This window comes from Chiloscyllium punctatum, chromosome 18 (assembly GCF_047496795.1).
Source record: "Chiloscyllium punctatum isolate Juve2018m chromosome 18, sChiPun1.3, whole genome shotgun sequence".
In the NCBI taxonomy this organism is placed as follows: Eukaryota; Metazoa; Chordata; class Chondrichthyes; order Orectolobiformes; family Hemiscylliidae; genus Chiloscyllium; species Chiloscyllium punctatum.
In genome coordinates, this window is record NC_092756.1 from 69,191,271 (window position 1) to 69,200,908 (window position 9,638).

Here is a 9,638-nt window from a genome sequence, read left to right on the forward strand (position 1 = left end):
GTAATGTAGGTTTATTTTCTTACTGTGTAGACAAAATGTTTGTTCAGTGTCTCTGTCATTGCTGTCTTTCCAGGATTAATTCTTCAGTCCCACCTTCTCTGTGGCTAATACTCACTTTAGCTACTCCATTCCTTTTTATATCCTTGTAGAAACCTTTATTATTGTTGTTATATTTTTCTCATACTCTGATTTCTCCCATTTGAAAATCACCCTTTGCTGGTTTCTACAATGTTTACAATTTTCTGGACTGTCACTAACCTTTGTAGTATTGTGCATCATTTTTTTCCAATTATTATTACCTTTAACTTCCTTAGTTAACCTTAGATACTGATCTTCCTCATTGATTCTTTCATTCCCAATGGAACATATTTTTGTTGAGTTGTGCAAAATATTAACTGTTTACCATTACCTCACCACCATCCTACCTTTCAACTTAATTTTCCACTCTAACTGGCTCTAACTTCACACTCTTGTAATTCCTTCTTATAATTTCACTCAGAAATTGAATGTTTGCTTAATCTTGCTTCATTAGTAGATTCAAAATAGCTCATGCCCTGATCAGTTCCAGAACCTATTCTTAAAAATAGAAAACCGTCTGTTACCTCACCCTGCAGGGTACCTTAGTTCCATCCAATCTACATAAAGATTAAAATTTCTGATGATTATTACAAAAGCTTTTTTACAAGACCCCATTATTTCATAGTTCTGGCGTTGTCCCACAGTGAATCATAGAATTATTTTTTAAAATTCTCTTGATCCTCTGAACCAAGTTAGTTTCTCACTCTGTCATGCTTTATTAACAGAACAATCTCTCTTCCTTTTCTTCCCTTGGACGGATCTGTCAATACCCTTGAATATTCAGGTCCCAATCATTTATACCCTTGACTTTAATTCCGGCTCTAGGCAAAAATGAGGACTGCAGATGCTGGAAATCAGAGTCTACATTAGAATGGTGCTGGAAAAGCACAGCCGGTCAGGAGCAGGAAAATTGACATTTCTAGCAAAAGCCCCTCTTTAATTCTGTCTCTGTTTCTCCAATCTGACCTCATTGGGAGGAACACGGTTTATAGACTGTGCCCATCTCTGATACAATAGTCTGTCATTACCATCTTCCCTACCTTGTGCCAAAGCTTTGTTCTTTCTCTTTAACTTTTCACATTTCCCTCACGTAAGCCCTCTCTCCGCTATTTAGTTTCAAGTTCCTTGTCTGTCGTTTTATTAGGGAGTTTAATGCATTACAGAATGAATTTGATGTAATACTCAGATAAGGACAAAAACTGAACTCAGCAATCAGGTGCCAGAGACAGTGACTGTCTCTCTTTGAGAACAGCATTGCTGTAAAAGCCTCTATGAACTGTTCTACCTCCTTTGTAACACTTGTAATTGTGTACCAAAATCCCACCATTAAGCAATAAAAGCCGAAAATAGTGGAGAAACTCAGCAGATCTGGCAGCCTGGACTCAGGACATTAACTGTTTCTGCAGACCTTCAGCATGTTCAGTATTTTGTTTTTATCTCCGCATTCAATCTGACTCCAACTTTTTACAGCTTCCCTTCTACATCTGCCAACCTGTATTTACACAAACATTCATTCTAGCGAGCTGAGGCAGTTGCAGCTTGCTAGGGACCACTTGTAGCAATCTACCTAGGGGTGCACTCTTGTGGTACAATGGTAGTGTCCCTACCTCTGAACTGAGTTCAATTTCCACCTGCAATGGAGATGGGTAATAACATTCCTCAGAAGATTAATTAGACATTATTTAACCAGCTAGCTAACTAATTGGAGCTGCCTTCAGTTATAAGCTGATTTATTACTAAGAGTAAACTACAATTGACTTCTACAGTTGGCTTAACTTCAATCGTCACTATGTTTTAGAAAGCAAGCAGCTCTTGCAACTTCCTCAGTTACCAAATCGCAGAGTTGAGCAATTATTTGCTGTGGAACGTACTGGAATGGAGATGGGGCTGGGATCACGTGAACATGAGCAGGTAGGAGGGGTAGCAGGCAGTGAGAAGACAATCAATGAACCCTAACCCAGTCCCAGTCACAGCCTCTATACTGTTTGACCTCAGGACCCCAACCTAGTATAGGCATTAGAGCTGGCAGGATTTGCATGGGACTGCAGGGAGGCCAAGGGATGGGAGGTCGTGGGAGTAAGGTGAATAGCCAATGACCATGCTCCTAGGGTAAATCACAAATGCTGGATTCCCCTCTGGATAGGATCCTCAGGCACATCTGACCCGTCTCTCTCAGTCCTGCCCTCACCCCTTCCACACCCTCCCATATCAATGTGAGGGTTCCTCTTGTCCTCATTTTCCACCCTACCAGTTTCTGCATTCAACTGATCATCCCTGCCATTTCCACCACCTTCGACAGGTTACCACTGCCAAAACCATCTTCCCCTCCTCGTCAATGCTGTCAGTATTACACAGGGACTGCTCCCTCTGTGACACCCTGGTCCACTCTCACTCCAAATGCTTCCTTGCTCCCCCCCACCCACAACTGTGGTACCTTCCTGTACAGTCACCCATTCTCCACCCTCCTCCCTCCTCAGTGTCCAGGGCCTAGATGGAGCAGTGATTCACTTGTACTTCCTTCAGTCTGGTCAGTAAGGACGAGTTGGACCGAAGGCTCTGTTCCCGTGCTGTATACCTCTATGACTCTATTTGCTCATGTTAACATTTTTGTCCTGGGCTGCTACAATGTTCCAGTGGAGCCCAACTTGTGGCCTGGAGGTCTCAATAGTAAATTGCACAACTTCAGAGCATCTTTATTTCTCTTTCATCACAACTAACAACCTCTTTATCTTTTTCACTGGGGCCTCCAAACCTCTCACTCTACCTCCCCTTCTGTCAAAAATATAAAAACTACCATTTTCCAATCCCTTTGAGTGCTGATGAAGAATCATATCTGACTTGAAATGTTAACTCTGTTTCTCTCTGCAGATGCTGCCAGACCTGCTGAGATTCTCCAGCACTTTGTAGATATGAACTCTCTCTTTCCCATTCTGTCCTCACCTGAACCTCTGCTTCATCTCTCCAACAACCCTCTTCTCTGTCGACTGTTATCCCTGTCTCAGAAAAATGTTCGCAGTTGAGTGCATTCATGTGTGGCTTACAAACCTGATGAGAATCTGCTGAGTAAATCTTGTTCTGCCCGGGAGTTGAATCTATATTAAACTGCATCAGGTTTTGATCTGCTTTTGGAAACTGGCCATGAATGAAGTGCTGAGAAAGATACTGAAATGTGACGGATTAATCATTTAAACGGTTGCTGAATTAAAGGGTTTTCGGGTCGGTGACTACAGTTGCTTGTCTGCTGTGAAAGAGTTTAATTGTATTTCTGACCAGCTGGATCATTGCCATTCACACAGGCCTGTCCCCCTCCTTCACACTTTCCTCCACCCGTACTCTCTGCAATGAACAGCATCTTTGGCTCTTTCTCTTCCACAGTGCTCTCCTCCGGCTCCTCTCTCCTCAACTGTGTCAAACGTTGACTGTCCTTTCTGTTCCTGCGAACGATGCCTTCAGTCAGCTTCCTGCACAGATGTGGATTTGAGACAGCCACCATTGTCACAGGAACAGCTGCATTCCTCGCTCACTGTGGATCATTTTATCTGAGCTAGCTGACTAGTAAAGAATCTTCAGGGAAACAAAGGATCACTTGTCTCTCTATTCCCTCACTGCGCCCCTCAGTCCCTCACGCTGTGTCCCTCAGTCCCCCTCGCCCCATTTCTCCAGCCCCAGCCCCACCCCTACCCTTTGGCCTTAAATACAAATCCAACAGGGGATTTGTGAGAAACATCTTCAGAGTGAGTGATTTGAATGAGAAATTTGTTACCCCAAAGAGTGGTTGAAGTGAGAGACATAGTTGTGGACAGGCACATTAGGGCTGGCCATGCCTTTCAGTATGTGCATGTTAATCATTACCTCTTAGCGTCACCATCCTCAAATCCCTGTACCCACTGGAAATCAGAAATCTCCACCTTAAACGTATACAAAGGCTGAACTTCCACAGCCCTCTGTGGCTAAACATTCTGAAGCCTCACAATCCTCTGAGTGAACCAAATTCTCCCCCTCTTGGCTTTTAGTGGCATCCCCTTTTATTTTTTAGTAGCGTCCCCTGGTTCTAGACTCCCCAATCCGGAGAACCTCTGACCTGTGTCTCCTCCACCTATTTTGTAAGTTTCTGCGAGATCACCTCTCATTCTTTGAAACCCTAGAGTATACAGGCCTGCTTTACCCAATCCCTCTTCATTGGGCAGGCCTACCATCCAGCGTACTAGTCTGGTGAACTTTTGTTACACTCCCTCTAAGGCAATAACTTCTCTCCTGAGAGTAGGAGACCAAAACTCTACACAGCTCCTGGTGCACTCCAACCGACCCATTATAGAATTGAGGTGCAACTTCAAAACTCGCATTCTCAAATTCTCTTGTCAGAAAGGCAAACATTCCATGAGCCTTCTGAAAGAGAAATAAGGGGATCAGGATTATTTTTGTAAGCCACCTCAGGCCCAGAGAAACGTCCCATGTTCCGGATTAGCATTTACAACCAATGGCAGAAGCAAGTTATGGGAAAAGAATCTAAACCTCAGGAACTTCAAGACAGAGGAACATTCAGGAGGAGGATCCGTATTTCCTTTAGGCTCCTGAGAGAATGGTAACAAGCGGGTGAACTCTCTGTTCTTTCCTCCAGTCATACGCTTGGCAAATGGGAGGTTCCCGTGACTAATTGGATGGGGTCAAACTCAAGATGTGGGGAAACGAGCAGAGAAACCTGGTCCTGGCATATCATGACCTTGGCACCAGGGGACAGGGATACATGGATGTTGATAGAGTGAGGTTAAGTAATGTGGCATCAGCAGAATCATTGATGTGGTCCTTTTGATATCAGCAACTCAGTCGAAATAATTCTTGAAACATGAGTTTCTGTAATGCTTTTCACAGTTAATGTCAGCCCATCTAAAACAAGTCCAACTCAGCCAATTACTGCCCCATCAGTCTCCTCCTGATCGTCAGTAAAGTGACAGAAAGTGCCATCGAGCAGCACCTGCTCAGCAACAACCTGCTCAGTGACGCCCAGTTTGGGATCCCCCAGGGTCACTCAGCTCCTGACCTCATTACAGCCTCGGTTCAAACATGGACAAAAGAGCTGAATTCCAGAAAGTGAGGGGAGAGTGACAGCCCTTGACATCGAGGCTGCCAATCTTTATTCAATTTCCACTGCCAGGAAGAAAGGGGACACCCAAGTGGCCAGTGACAAGCAGTGCCCTTCTCAGAGGGCAATGCTGCATGATCAAACAGTGAAGAGGAGGGCAGGGATTAAATCAAAACAAGGGGGAAATAATGCACTCCACTCTTTGCGGTGCCCACCTCTCCCTGAACAACTCCAGGGTGTTGGTGGTCTCCACATGCTCCTTCTCCAGAGACACCCGGGCCCTAACGTAACCCCGGAAGAGGGGCAGGCAGTCGGCCCTAACGACCCCCTCCACGGCCCGCTGCCTGGACCTGTTGATGGCCAGTTTGGCCAGGCCCAGGAGCAGACCCACGAGGAGGTCCTCGGACCTGCCCTCCCTCCTCCGTACCGGGTGCCCGAAGATCAGGAGCGTGGGACTGAAGTGCAGCCAGAAACAGAGGAGAAGGTTTTTGAGAAAATCAAAAAGGGAGTGCAAAAGCCCACACCCAATATATACATGGTCCACGGACTCCACAGCGCCACAGAACAAGCAGTTGGGCTGGGAGTCCGTGAACCACTGCAACCTGCGGTTGCAGGGGACTGCTGGATGCAGCACCCTCCACCCCAGATCCCCGAGAGAAAGGGGGAGGACTCCCGCGTAGAGAGCCCTCCACTGGGGATCCCCACCGCCCGGTGGGAAATGGGCATGCCAAGGCGTGTCCGGGCGGTGGATGAGGGAGAAGAGGTGGACGGTGTGCAGCAGCAGTCGATACAGGGCCCGCCTTTTTACATCCTTAAAAGGGACAAAATTAAAATTCCGGAGGCGGCTCAGGTTGTGGGGCACAGGCTCCCGCGGGAAGTACGGGACCTTGGGGCCAATGTGAAATTCCGTCCGGGCCGGGGAGAGCGCGGACGGGATCCCACCGCACACCTGAGCGTCCTCCAACTGGTGCACTACGTCGGGTCCGAGCACCGCCATTTTAAGGTGTCGGATGGCGGTGGCCACATACTGGACGTCTACCGCTGCCCTGCTCGCTATGTCCTGCGGCAGTGTCCAGCCCAGGCCCCCGGCACCCAGCACGTCCCCGACCCTGGTCACCCTCGCAGTCACGGCCCTCCCCTCCGACAGCCACTCGAACCTGCGAGTACGGAGGTGCGGATTCCTGAGCAACGGCTCCCTGACGACAGCCGCTACTCCAGCCGGAGGGTAGGCGCAACGTGATTCAACCATGTTCCAGACAGTGATCAGGTCCTGGTAAAAGACAGGCAGCATCTTGAGGGCAACCTCCAAACTGTCACAGTCAATAATACCAAGGCTGCATTCGACTGAGTGTGGCATCAAGGAGTCAGAGCAAAACTGGAATCAATAGGTATCAGGGGCAAATTCCGCACTGGTCGGAGTCATACCTGACACATAGAAAGATGGTTATGATTATTGGACGCCAGTCATCTCAGCTCCAGGGCATCTCTGCAGGAGTTTCTCAGAGTAGTGTCCTATGCCCAGCCATCTTCAACTGCTTCATCAATGATCTTTTTTCTACCATAGTTTTGCTGATGATTGCACAATGTTCAGCAGCAGTTGCAATATCTCAGATGCTGAAACAGTCCATGTTCAAATGCAACAAGATCTGGACAATATCCAGACTTGGGCTGACAAGTGACAAGTAACATTCATGCCACACAAGTGCCAGGCTATGACCATCACCAGTCAGAGACAATCTAACTACTGTCCCCTGACATTCAATAGTGTTACCATCACTGAATCCCCCACTATCAACATCCTGAGGGTTACCATTGACCAGAAACTCAATGCCATGGAAACCCAGTGGCGACAAGAGCAGGTCAGAGGCTAGGAATACTGTGGAAAAAAATTACCTCCTGATTCCCCAGAGCCTGTCCACCATCTCCAAGGCACAAGTCAGGAGGGTGATGGAATACTCCCCACTTGTCTGGATGGGGGCAGCTCCAACAACACTCAAGAAACTTGACACCATCCAGGACATAGCAATCACTTAATTACCACCACATCCGCCACTGACAATCAGTACACACTGCTGCTACTATCTACAAGATGCACTGCAGAAATTCACCAAAGATCTTTAGACAGCACCTCCCCAACCCACGACTACTTCCATCTAGAAGGACAAGGGCAGCAGATACACAGGAACACCACCCCACGCAAGTTCCCATCCAAGCCACTCATCATACTGACTTGATAAAATAATGCTGGTTCTTCATTGTTACTGGATCGAACTCCTGGAATTCCCTCCACAGCACATGGACTGCAGAGATTCAAGAAGGCAGCTCACCACCACCTTCTCAAGGGCAGCTAGGGATGAGCAATAAATGCTGGCCCAACCAACGACACCTATATCCCATGAGTGTATTTAAAAAGTCCCAATCTTGCAGCAACACCCATTAAGACCTGACCAGTTCAGACAGCAGTACAGCTCTGGAGTCAGTCTTTTCGGTGGCCAGGAAATCCTCGACCCAGAGTACATCTGTGTTCTTACAACCCTCAATGCTTCTTCTTTTTGATGTTCAGCATGGAGGAAGAGGAGGTGGTATGTATTAATCACTAGAAGGTTTCTTGTCCATGTTTGACCTGATTCCATGTCTGGAATCAAAGCTGAGGATTTCCAGAGTGATTCCCTTCAGAATGTACATGTCTATGCTACCACCTGTGCTGGAACTCTCACTCTGGCTGGGGTGGGGGGTGGGGATCTGGTGGTGCTTGGGAAATCTTCCTTTATACTTTTCCCACAAGCTTCTCCATCTTTGCATTTCACTAGAGCCCATCATCCCTGCAGCTATTCTATTATAATCTCCTCTGCACTCTCCCCCAGGCCTTCATCTTCTGTAATGTGTCTTGTCCAGAATTTGTCAGATTATTCAGTATTTAACAAATGTGCTTTAGCACTGTTGCTCTTTGTTTGTAAGGCTATTTATGCTGTTTGATGTTTTAATAACCTTCTCAACTTTGTCCTGCTACTATCAAAGTGCTGATGCATGTCCAGTCACCAATCTCTGTTACTGCACCCCCTGAGTTCAGTTTGGTTTGAATGTCTCAATCTGACGAAGTCCATCCCTTCATACCTATGTGTTAAACTGGATCAGCATCAACTGTATGGGGAACCTAGATGTCTACGACCACATGACGTTTGTTATAACATTGTCACTATTTACAAATTTGCAAATTTTGTACCTGCAAACCTCGAAGGTTTCTCTTGTATACCCAGTCAATCATTAATATACATCAAGAAGAACCGTGGCTCTCACACTAACCACTGGGGACACTCCACTCTGAAAGACCATACTTCACCACCTTCTCACATGTCTTTTGCTCACATTAGAGGAGATAGGGATGGAGTAATTCACTAATGTTACAAGTTTCATACAGTTCCTAGCACGTGTGACCTCCACGGAGAGGTTAGCAACCGTCATGAAGAGCCTAGTCCAGTACCATCATTGTCTGCCAGCTATGCTCACAGTCCTGCACACTAGAGCTGTCGCCAAAGGTGCTCAGCGAGAGAGCAGACAAGGGTGTTCGCCCTCAGTGGAAGTGGCCCATCTTCTCAGGGAGATAGGATGGTGACAGCAGCCTCCTGACTTATAGAGTCGTAGAGTTATACAGCACAGAAACAGACCCTTTGGTCCAACTCATCAGCACCGACCAGATATCCCAATATGATCTAGTCCCATTTGCCAGCATTTGGCCCATATCCCTCTAAACCCTTCCTATTCATATCCCCATCCAGATGCCTTTTAAATGTTGTAATTGTACCAGCCTCCACCACTTCCTTTGCAGTTCATTCCATACACGTCCCACCCTCTGAGTGAAAATGTTACCCCTTAGATCCCTTTTAAATCTTTCCTCTTTCACCTTAAACATTTGCTCTCTCGCTTTGAACTCCCCTTGTCTATTTACCCTATCCATGTCCCTCATGATTTTATAGACCTCTATAAGATCACCCCTCAGCCTCCTACACTCCAGAAAAATAGCCCCAACCTATTCAGCTTCCCCCTATACCTCAAATCTTCCAGTCCCAGCAACTTCCTTCACCCTCTCAAGTATAACAACTTCCTATAGTCAAGAATGTGGTGCTGGAAAAGCGCAGCAGGTCAGGCAGCATTGAGGAACAGGAAAATTGATATTTTGGTGGACCCCTGAGGCTCCCAGCCTCATTCCTGTTGAAGGGCTTTTGTCCAAAATGTCAGTTTTCCTGCTCCTTGGATGCTGCCTGACCTGCTGTGCTTTTCCAGCACCACACTCTTGACTGTAATATCCAGCATCTGCAGTACTCACTTTTGCCTAGCATTCTTCCTATAGAAGAGTGACCTGAATTGTGTTCAGTATTCCAAAAGCAGCCATAACATGACCTCCTAACTCCTATACTCAATGCACTGACTGATAAAGGCAAGCGTACCTTCTTCACTACCTTGCATACCTGTGACTCCACTT